This window comes from Macaca thibetana, chromosome 1 (genome assembly GCF_024542745.1).
Source record: "Macaca thibetana thibetana isolate TM-01 chromosome 1, ASM2454274v1, whole genome shotgun sequence".
Lineage (NCBI taxonomy): Eukaryota > Metazoa > Chordata > Mammalia > Primates > Cercopithecidae > Macaca > Macaca thibetana.
The window spans coordinates 121,078,665-121,090,558 of record NC_065578.1 but is presented as its reverse complement, the minus strand read 5'-3'; positions in this window follow the sequence as shown (position 1 = coordinate 121,090,558).

Sequence of the window (11,894 nt, the reverse complement as noted above, 5' to 3'; positions counted from 1 at the left end):
AGACAAGACTTTGGTCTTGGCAACCCTTTGGTGAATAGCCCAGATTCTCAATCTTTGTGCAGCACCAAGGTATTTTTACGATCTCTGTTAGTTTAGTCTCAATGTTGTAATTCAATCTAAATAAACAACGAGGCTATCTGCTGGAGAAAAGGCTGAATCTAACAGCAATGCCACCAGCATGCCCTCTTCCCAGAATAACTCCACGCTAGCCATTGGAGATTCTCTAGGTATATAAGAGCCCTTTGGGTTAGTAGCCTCACTGGTGTGTGTATAGATTAAAACCTTGACCTATGTCTCCTCTCCCTTACTTGAATGTTTGACTTTACTTTGGGGGCAAAAGTTTGTATTGTTAGGGGACTATATGCTTTTATACTCTTCTACACAATAGAAAGAGACTTTATTAATTCACACACTGAGCTTTCATAGTAATATAAACCATATTAGGCTTGTCATTTTGTCAGTGATGGGTGTGAGTATGTGGCTTTTATTACTCATATCGTCCTCTGACAAAGGCATCCTTATTACTCTTTCCAATTTCACAATAAGGTGCAGAGGAAGGGAAGGTCTTTACCATCTGTTAAAGATGTTCAGGGCTGGGCACGGTGGCTGACACGTATAATCCCAGCACTTTGGGAGGCCTAGGTGGGTGGATCACTTGAGGTCAGGAGTTGGAGACCAGCCTGGCCAACATGGTGAAACCCCGTCTCTACTAAAAATGCAAAAATTAGCCAAGCATAATGGTGCATGCCTGTAGTCTCAGCCACTCAGGAGGGTGAGGCATGAGAATCCTTTGAACCTGGGAGATGCAGGCTGCAGTGAGCCAAGTTGGTGCCCCTGCACTCCAGCCTGGGTGACAGAATGAGACTTTGTAAAAAATACAACAGCAACAACAACAAAAAGACATTCAGGAGAGATATTTTGTAGAGAGGAAGATATTCCCTAGTACCTATAAGTCATCTCAAGGAGGTGGTCACACCTTTCCTAGTGCTAGAAAAGCCCTACTCAGAGACCTTCAGTGTTTTCCCACTTCCCGTCAACCTGCCTTATACTTCCTGTGTCTCCATGTGGGAGGCATCCCTGTGGAGTTTGCTTAGCACTTGGCCATGCTTTGTTTGAAACCTTAAAAGCTATTAAAGAAAGTTGCCTTATGTTCCCTGATGAGAAGATGAAGTTGGCAAAAGAATGGTGAAAGGCAGGGATCTTGATGAGAGGCCCCTGACTACCCCTTCAGTGACTGGCATTCTTCATTTCCCATCTCATTCCATGTCCTGGTGGAATGGCTGCAGAAGATGAGATCCTGAAATAGTTGCTGCTTTGGTATGGGAAGGGACCTGGTTACTGTTCTTCTGGCCCAGCACGATGTTATGAAATGATGGCCTCTATGTGAGAGCAATCGAAGAGGAGGGGAGTTGGAGAGAACCACCTTGGGGTGGTAGAACGAAGAGTAATCAAGACATAAGGGAAGCTGATGAGGATGGCACCATTTCTGGATCCCCTCCTCCTAGCTCCTTGGCCCCCTGGTCCTCCTGTCACTGCGGCCATCTCCGCTGGGCTCTGCAGGTGCTCACTCCTGCAGCCCAGCACACCTTGATGCCTGCTTGGCTGGGTGTCCTCACATCCCCTCTTTCTGTTTCTCCCTCATCATACTCACCCCTCTCCCCTCACACTCTCTTCCCCAGTTCACACCCCTGGCTCCCTTGCTGTGTCTACTCTCACCTCGAGATTCTTTCTGTGGGAAGGGTGGGGAGGGAGCGGGGTGCTGGGAATAAACAGAGGGGAGAGACCTTTCCATATGTGCTGTAGATAAAGAAAAAGAGAGACAACACAAAGAGTGACAGAGCGAGGCAGTGACTGAAATCCGCACAGACCGAAATGACAGAGAGACCCACCGAGAAGACGATTGAGGTCAGAGAGATGTCAAGAGACAGAGAAAAAGGGCCCAATGTATGCCGACCCAGAGAGCGGAGGGCACTCAGAGGTCTGGGGCCCAGGAAGCAGTCTGTTTCCAAGGGTTTAAGATTCAAGAGATAGCAGGAAATATGGGAGACAGAGAAATTCAAAGAGACAGCAAGCCAGAGAGAAGCTGAGGAGGAAAGATGGAAACAGAGAGTGAAACAGACAGAGACCCAGATGGGGAGGGGTTGTGCAGCTGGAACTCACAGACACACACGTCCTGAGAGACAGAGGCATGGGGAGGGGAGAATTATTATGCCTGTCCCCAGCCAAGCTCAGTGTCCCCAAGGAGATACTTGGCTGTGAGTGACTTCCCTGGTGCAATACCCCCAAAAGTAGGGACATCCTGTGAAAAGAGACTCAGTGTCCAGGGCTGGGGTTCTAAAGGAGGAATCCTTGGCCCCAGGCCTAGGACCCTGGACACGAACACTTGGCAGAACTGGGGGGAGTGGCCTCAGGATTCCAGCTCTCCATCAAGCCCAAGGCTCTCTGGGGATCCCCTGCTCACGTTGGAGCCTCTGGCCCAGCCCCTGCTTGGCCTCCTTGGTCTCTCTTCTCCTGTCAAGAGAAGTTCCTGAAACCAGCTGCAGTCCAGCGTCTCTCCCTGAGCTCCGTCGTTAATGGCTCGGCCTCTGACAGGCCCGGGGGCTGGGGATTGCAACACCTTCCGAGCCTCCCTCCTGCCCTCCCTTGAGTCTTTGAGGGCACAGGCAGCCCTTTCCTCCCAGGAAGGAGCCTGTGAGAGAAGCCGGTGAGGCCCGGGCAGCCTTCCTGCCTCGGGGGTCTTAAAGGGCTGGGGAATGTGGCAATGATGTCCCCCTCCCCTGCCTCCGGATTTCCTGAGCTCAAAGCTTTGAGGCTGGGCAGAGTCCAGGCTCCCACCTGGCTGGGTGCCATCCCTATGTCCCCTGCCTGGGGGAGCATCAGTTGGAGGCAAACGCGGGCTGGAAGGCTCACCCAGCCGGCCCCAAACCTCTTTTCAGCTCTAGCCTTGGGACCCAAATCTTCACAGGATTCAGAAGCGTGTGTTCCAGGTTCCAGGGAAATTTATAACCCAATACTCAGTACTCCCCTCTTCATTACACATTCTGTGCATTGCCCATAGACCAGGCAGATGGAGAGACAGGAATTTTGGGAGAAAGACAGGAGGATATCTTGGTGAGGCACAGGGTCTTTATATGTTCACTAAAAATTAGTAATGTTTACCCACAATGGTCCTGCAACACTGAATATTTTGTAACTGAGTGAAATTAACTACATTTGATGTCTTTTATTGTCTGTATTCATGATTTCTCTGCAACTACAAATAACTTTATTTGCATTTTCTCAGAAAAGTTCAAACTGCTCATAGTTTATTGGATTCATAACCCAGTAAAGGTTAGGTACCAACAGACCAGCAGACTGTCCTTAACATATAATCGTTTTTAGGCGTCTGGGTCTGGTGAGATGCTGCAGACCAGGGCTGCAGCATAAGTTCCAGGTCAAACGACCTGACTGCCTGATGCAACCCTCCCAAGATATCCCACAGGCTCTGCTAGCTCAGTGAGTCCCATGGACTCTCTTCTTTCAAAATATAACCAGAATCCTGGGTATTCACTGTAAAGTTCGACTTGGCTCTACATTCAAATATTTGTATGATAATATGTTAGAAAATATAAATATCACTGAAACTAATACCAGCCAGCTCCAAGCTACCCTCATCTCTTGCCTAGATCATCGCAATAGCCTCCTCCCTGCTCTTCTGCTTCCATTCATCCTTGTTCCCCCACCTGTCTGTAGTTCCTTCAACAGCCAGTGCGATGTCAATGAAACAGAAGTCTGATCAGGCCATCCTCATCCCAACCTTTCCAACAGCTCCTGTCTCATTCAGAGTCAAAGTCAAAGCCGTTTCAATGGTCTACAAGGCCCTACACAACCTGGTACCCCCATTACCTCCTGGATCCCTCTCCTGTTATTCTCCCCCTTGCTGCCGTGCTCCAGCCACTCTGTGTTCTTTGCTTCTTCAACGTTACGCTGTCTCTTGCCTCAGAGATTTTGCCCTTGCTGTTTCATTTGCCTGGACTCTTTCCCCAGTAAATAGCTACATGGGCTGGTCTCTCCCCTTCTTTAGGTCTTTGCTCAAATGTCACTTCTTATCGAGGCCTTCTCTGAGTACCATTTTCAAAATTTACAAGCCCCTTCCCTCCCACTCCCTCTCTCTCTCTCCCCCATATTCCTTTTCACTATCTGATATTGGCTGTCTCAATCCCCACTAGACTGAAAGTTCCATAAGGGCAACAGTTTTTGTCTGTTTTGTTCAAAACCTTATCTCCAGTGTCTATAACACTGCTTGCCACACAGTAAGGCCTCCATGTGTGTTTGTTGAATGAATGATCAACTGGATGAATCTTCCCCCACTTCACCAAATCTGTCTCCAATCCCCACATACCTTGTCATGGTGAATTAGCCACCATTCCCTCCTCTCCCTAGTCACACAGCTCAGGGACTCAGGCAGGAGTCATTCCTTACAACCCCTTCTCCACATTCCCATGTCCAGTCAGTTCTTTTCTTTTCTTTTCTTTTCTTTTTTTTTTTTGAGACAGAGTCTCGCTTTGTCACCCAGGCTGGAATGCAGTGGCACAATTTTGGCTCACTGCAACCTCTGCCTCCCAGGTTCCAGTGATTCTTATGCCTCAGACTCCCAAGTAGCTGGGATTACAGGTGCCCGCCACCACGCCTGGCTAATTTTTGTATTTTTAGTAGAGAGGGTGTTTCACCATGTTGGCCAGGCTGGTCTTGAACTCCTGACCTCAAGTGACCCGCCCACCTCAGCCTCCCAAAGTGCTGGTTTTACAGGTGTGAGCCACCACACCTGGCCTTCCAGTCAGTTCATTTTTTTATTTTTAAATTTTTTTGAGATGGAGTCTCGCTCTGCCACCCAGGCTGGAGTGCAGTGGTGAAATCTCGGCTCACTGCAACCTCTGCCTCCCAGGTTCAAGTGATTCTCCCGCCTCAGCCTCCTGAGTAGCTGGGACTACAGGTGCCTGCCACCACGCCCAGCTAATTTTTTTTTTTTTTAATGTATTTTTAGTAGAGACGGGGTTTCACCGTGTTAGCCAGATGGTCTCGATCTCCTGACCTCGTGATCCACCCGTCTTGGCCTCCCAAAGTGCTGGGATTACAGGCGTGAGCCACTGCGCCCGGCCCCCTGTGCCTTTCTTCTGCGGAACGCCTGTCACCTCCCACTGGCTAAGTCCTGTTCCTGACCCAGTTCAAGCATCCAGCTTGAGCTCAGCATCCCTCTGGGCTTCCACACCTTAGTCAAGCTGAATCAGGGGCCCTCCTCCCCATTCATCCCGTAATACTGTGGTAGGCTGTTGGTCACATGCCTCCTCCATTATACTGTAAACTCTTTGAGGGCAGAAACCACATTCTCACCTCTGTCTTTCCAGCCTCAGTACAGTGCTGGACACGCAGGGGATACTTGAGGCATATCTGTTGGGCTGCAGAGCCTTGGAGATGGTGTTTATCTTCTCCAAGCCTCTGTTTCCTAATCTGTCATGGCGATAATAACTCCTCCCAGGGATTTTGTGATAATTAAATGAGCTATCAGAAATACAATGCCTAGTATGGTAATCAGCACATAGTAAGTGTTCAGTGAAGTTGCTTTCCTTTTTCCCTTCTGTGTAATTCAATATTTAGGAGCGAGATTCTACTGATCTCCTTTGTGCTCCATTCTCTGTTGGGGACCTGCACCAGGAAATGGAGCTGCAGCAGCCGGAATAAAAAATAAAACCTTGAGCTGTTGACTTAGAAAGAAACTGGACACTCCTTCTTCCCTGAACCCACCCTGAACTTTCTGCCTCCTGGCCTTTGCTCAGGCTATTCCCTCTGCCCCGAGTGCCCTCCCTCACCTCCACCTCAACTTGCTGAAATTCTACTCATTCTTCAAGGCCCAGAGAAAATGCCACTAACGCTTTTTTCTTTTTCTTTCTTTCTTTCTTTTTTTTTTTTTTTTTTTGAGATAGAGTTTCATTCTTCTTGCCCAGGCTGGAGTGCAGTGGCACGATGTTGGTTCACTGCAACCTCCTCCTCCCGGGTTCATGCAATTCTCCTGTCTCAGCCTCCCAAGTAGCTGGGATTACAGGCGCCCGCCGCCACACCTGGCTAATTTTTGTATTTTTAGTAGAGAAGGGGTTTCACCATGTTGGCCAGGCTGGTCTCGAACTCCTGACCTCAGGCAATCTGCCTGCCTTGGCCTCCCAAAGTGTTGGGATTACAGGCGTGAGCCACCTTGCCGGGTCACTAAGTCTTTTTTCATAAGCTATCCCCTCATTTGTAGAGTGTGTCCTGTGATATACCTTTAGTGTCCTGACAGTGACCTTATGGCACTTTCCAGATCCGTGGGTTCAAGGATCTTTCCTTATTCACCTCTGAAAGGTTGGGAAGTTGAGGCCCAGAGAGGGAATGTAATCCGCCCATGTCCCACAGCCATTTTGAGGCTGAGCTGGGCTCTAAATGAGACCTCTGCATTTTCTGCCACACTCACCACCCCTCTTTCAGGCCCCATCCACCTCTGACCTCGGACCTTTGCTCTAACCCCTGGGTTAAAGTGGGAACTAGAGGGATGGGTGGGACTTGTATGGAGGAGGGAAGTATGCTGGGCAGGGGAACAGTGAGAACCAAGACATGGAGGCTGGAATGGGTGCCATAACAGAGGTAGCAGGTGGCCCAGGCCTGGGAATGGTGGTGGTGGTGGTGGTGGTGGGGAGGGCGGGCCTGCATTCTAGACCCACAGATGACATTGATGCTGCATGACCCTGAGCAGCACCTCATAGTCCTGCCTCTCAGACCCCCAGCTCCCCTTGAAGCTCCACACACACCCCAAACTAAACACGCCTCCCAGCTGAGCTCCTCCATGTTTTCTCCTGAAAACGAGCTTTTCTGTCCTGGTGAATCCAGAAACTTGAACTGGTCCTGAACACCTTCCCTGCTGGTTACCCCCTACATCCGGTCTGTTGCTCCTTCCCGTGGGATCTGCCCCTTTTCTCCCATCTTACGGCCCCTGCAGGAAGTCAGGCCATCATTATTGTCTCCTTGGATGATGTCTTGGCTTCCTCCTGGTCTCCCTGCCTTCATTTCTGGGATACCACCCTTGCTATACTTAGCTGGAGAGCTTCTTCCAAATTACTAATTCCAGTATGTCACCACCCAACTGAAAATTGGCTGGGCACGGTGGCTCATGCCTGTAATCCCAGCACTTTGGGAGGCCAAGGCAGGTGGATCACCTGAGGTCAGGAGTTCGAGACCAGCCTGGCCAACATAGTGAAACCCCGTCTCTACTAAAAATACAAAAATTAACTGGACGTGGTGGCAGGTGCTTGTAATCCCAGCTACTTGGAAGGCTGAGGCAGGAGAGTCACTTGAAACCGGGAAATGGAGGGTGCAGTGAGCCAAGACTGTGCCACTGCACTCCAGCGGGGGCGACAAAAGCAAAATTCCTTCAAAAAATAAAATAAAAAAATAAAATCATCCCTCCATTGGTTCCTCACTGTCCATAGGATAAAGTTCTAAGTCTTCCTCAAGTCCTTTGAGGCCCTTTAAAACCAGACCCTGAATCCTTCTTCACCTTGGAGCCTCATCTCTCTCTCTTTTTTGTCCAGGTCCTAATCCCTGGAACCTGTGAATATGTCTCTTACATGTCAAAAGAACTTTGAAAATGTGATTAACGTTAAGGATCTTGCGATGAGGAGATTATCTTGGATTATTTGGGTAGATCCAAGAGCCTCATGTCTTGATACTCCCTTTTCCAACTCCTCTTCCTCATTTTTAAAAAAATTAATTTATTTTTAATTTTTTTTGAGACAGAGTTTCATTCTCGTTGCCCAGGCTGGAGTGCAATGGCTCAATCTCGGCTCACACAACCTCCGCCTCCTGAGTTCAAGCAATTCTCCTGCCTCAGCCTCCCGAGTAGCTGGGATTACAGGCATGTGCTACCACACCCGGGTAATTTTGTATTTATTTATTTATTTATTTATTTATTTATTTATTTATTTATTTATCGGAGACAGAGTCTTGCTCTGTCACGCAGGCTGGAGTGCAGTGCTACAATCTTGACTCATTGCAACCTCCACTTCCCAGGTTCAAGCGATTCTCCTGCCTCAGCCTCCCAAGTAGCTGGGACTACAGGCATGTGCCACCACACCCGGCTAATTTTTTGTATTTTTAGTAGAGATGGGGGCTTCACCGTGTTAGCCAGGATGGTCTGGATCTCCTGACCTCGTGATCTGCCCACCTCAGCCTCTCAAAGTGGTGGGATTACAGGCCTGAGCCACCGTGCCTGGCCCTCTTCCGCTTCATGAACCTGACACTTCAACCATTCCAGTTACCATCATCGTCTAATCATGTGCTACTTTTTTCATAGCTCCAGGCCTTTTCCCATAGTTTCCCTCTGCTTCGGAATGCTCTTCCCTTATTTCTATGTCTGAAGAAATCTCTTTCATCCCTCAAAATCCAAGTAGCATGTCACCTCTTCTGTGAAGCCTTCCCAGATTTCCTAGGCTGCATTAGGCATTGCTCCCAGATGTTCTGTGAAGGCTGGGATGGATCCATAACCTCAGTACCCAGCATGAGGCCTGGCATGGAGGAGCTGTCCATGAAAGGCTGCTGTACAATTTGGATGTTGGACCTGGATTTTCAGGCCTTGGGGCCCCTGTGGCCATCCAGTTACCTACTGAGAGGTCTGAAGGGGTCTCTTCCAAGACGTGGCAACCAGCGCTGCATTCTCCTGCTTCCCTGGTGCTCAGCTGAGCAGGATTTTCTGCCTTTGATTGGTGCCCCCAAATGAGAAACGAATTAATTAGGACATCGCTGATACTGAATACTGGTGGGCAAAACACCCCAGGCCCTCTCCCCAGTCTCAGAGAGGCTGGGATGGCTGCCCAGATGCTCTCCTGGAGTGTGCCTCTGGGGAAGGAAGCAGAATTCTAGCTTTGAGTGGGCAGAAGAGAAAACTTCCCCTCCCTCTAATCCCCTGCTTGTGGTCTTCTGGCCAGGAGGGCCTTATCTCTGCTCTGCAGGCCTGGCCTGCCATGGTATGGCTGGGGAGGGGCATGGTCCTGGTGGTCAGGATAATGGGGAATCAGAAACTGAAGGGAGATAAAGCTCGGATGTTTACCTTGGCTCGGAGGAAACCTATTCCCTCTACAACCCTGTGGCTGGAGCATGGAGTTGGGTGCAGGAAAGAGTCGCTAGGCCAGGCCAGTTTCTGCCCTATTCATGGGCTTCCTTGGGTGAGGGAGCTGGACTCATCTTTCCAGGGTCTGAGGCTTCCTTCCCCATCAGACAGCTGATTTATGTCCCCACAGCACTGGGATGGGCAGGTGGAAGGGAGAAGACAGGGCCATTTTTCCTACAATTCTTGCCAGGAAGAGTGGCCAAGAGAAGTCAAATGACCTGTGTAAGGACAGAGAGAGGCAAAGGCAGGTCCAGAACTTCTGGGATCAGAGCCTAATGCCTGCATTCTCCCCTGCTTCCTGGGGAGTCTGATCGGGATCCTGAGAAGGAAGAGGGGTTCCCAGAGGTAGCCAGTCTGCTCCCTTGGTCCCATGTCCTCTGCCATTGCAGCCTGGAACCTGGGGATACAGATGGGGGCTCCCGCCCATAGATAAGCCTCTGGGTTGGGGGGCACCAGGGAGCAGAGGGATGGTGGCTTTTGCAACCTCCATGTGGTTATACTGTTCTTATGAGTGGTCTAGATGACTGAGGCGAGGCTGGACGTGTTATCTCTATCACCTTTCTGACCTCCCAGGCTATTCTATGTTTCCTGCAATGTCCCATTTATTCAATTCATGCACTTTTTAATTCACCCACTCCCATGCCCCACGAGCTCTTCTTTCTATTCATCCTCTCACTCACCCGTTTATTCACCCATCTACCTACCCATTCATTCATCTATCCACCTACCCATCCATCCATCCATCTGTCTGTCCATCCTTCCATCCATCTGTCCTTCTGTCTGTCTGCCCATCCATCCTTCCAGTCATCCATCATAACTACCAACTCAGTCATCCATCCACCATCCATGCATCCATCTATCTATCCATATATCCATCCACCCTACCATCCATCCATTCACCCACTAATTCATCCATTCATTATCCATGCATCCATCTGTCCATACGTCTATCCATCCATCCACCACTTATCCATCCATCCATCTACCCATCATACCCATCCATTCATTCACCCAACCACCACCTATGCACTTACCTATCCACCCATCCAGTCATTAATCCAGTAAAAAATTTTGAGCACCTACCACCAATCAGGTCCTGCACTTGGACCTTAGGGTAGTGTGTAAATAAAACCCCAGGCTAGAATGGTGTGTGACAAGCAAACTTTCTCACAGGACCTCTGAATGCCTGCCATCCCTAAGGATACCACACTATTTCTCTGCAGCCCTTATGAATGGAGGCAGCTCCTTCTCCCAAACTCCAGGAACCAGAAATGACAGGATCCAGAAATGTATTTGGATTTCCTCTTGATTCCAGATGTGTTATATGCAGATGTGACTCCAGTATCCTCATTTAAAGCTCTTGTCCTGTGAAGCTGCACCACCCTCTATGGCTTCCCATCACCCTCCTGCTGGCCTCCAGTTACTTGGCTTCTGTCTCTCTCCTTTTTGCTCTTGTCACCCAGGCTGGAGTGCAGTGGCACGATCTCGACTCACTGCAACCTCCACCTCCTGGGTTCAAGCGATTCTCCTGCCTCAGCCTCCCAAGTAGCTGGGATTACAGGTGCCTGCTACCATGCCTGGCTAATTTTTGTGTTTTTGGTAGAGATGGGGTTTCACCATGTTGGCTAGGCTGGTCTCAAACTCTTGACCTCAGGTGATCCACCCGCTTTGGCCTCCCAAAGTGCTGGGATTACAGGCGAGAGCCACCGCACCCGGCCGGCTTCTATCTCTTGACATAGGTATCCCCTCATAGTCTTTCTCTCTACTGCCATTCTGCACCATCTGGGGGAACTTTACTGGCCACGAGGGTGCTCACACACTGCTTTTCAATTCCTTGACTGGGTTATCTCTAAGGGCTTTTCCATTTTAGACACCCAATATCTTGTTTACGTCATGGACCTTGCCATCACCTGGATTTGCTCAACCTCTAGACCCTTCCATCCAACACCTCCTCTTTGACCATAGGCCTCCCTCTGTCCATCTCTCACCTGCTCACCCCGACAGCTCCTGCTCTCTAAACTCAGAGAGGCCTCCAGGCTCTGCTCCCTCTATTTCCTCATCTATCACCTCCTCCTCACTTCCCTTCCTTTCTTCCCCGCTGGGGAGCCCAGCATTAATTCACTGAAGATTCCCTCACCTGTGCTCCAGGATTTGTGCAGTCCTGTCCATCCATCTCCCTGCCCAGCAGAGCTTCATGGGTTGGATTCTTTCTTTTTGGACTGGGTCTCATTCTGTCACCTAGGCTGGGGTGCAGTGGCACAAACATGGTTCCTTGCAGCTTCAGCCTCCCTGGCTCAACTGATCCTTCCACCTCAGACTCCTGAGTAGCTGGGACCTCAGGCACACACCACCATGCTTGGCTAAATTAAAAAAATATATTTTTTGGACAGATGGGTTCTGGCCATGTTGCCCAGGTTGTTCTTAAACTCCTGGACTCAAGCAATCCTCCTACCTTGGCCTCCCAAAGTGCTGGGAATCAAGTAACCCTTCCACCTCAGCCTCCTGAGTAGGTGGAACTATAGACACACACCACCATGCCTGCTAATTATTTTTTATTGTAGAGATGGGAGTCTGGCTATGTTGCCCAGGCTGGCCTCAAACTCTTGGCTTCAAGCAGTTCTCCCACCTCGTCCTCCCAAAGTGCTGGGATTACAAGCGTAAGCCACCGCATTCGGCCTCCAGCTTTCTTCTGATTAGTGTGTGTGTGGTCTTTCAATCTATCTAT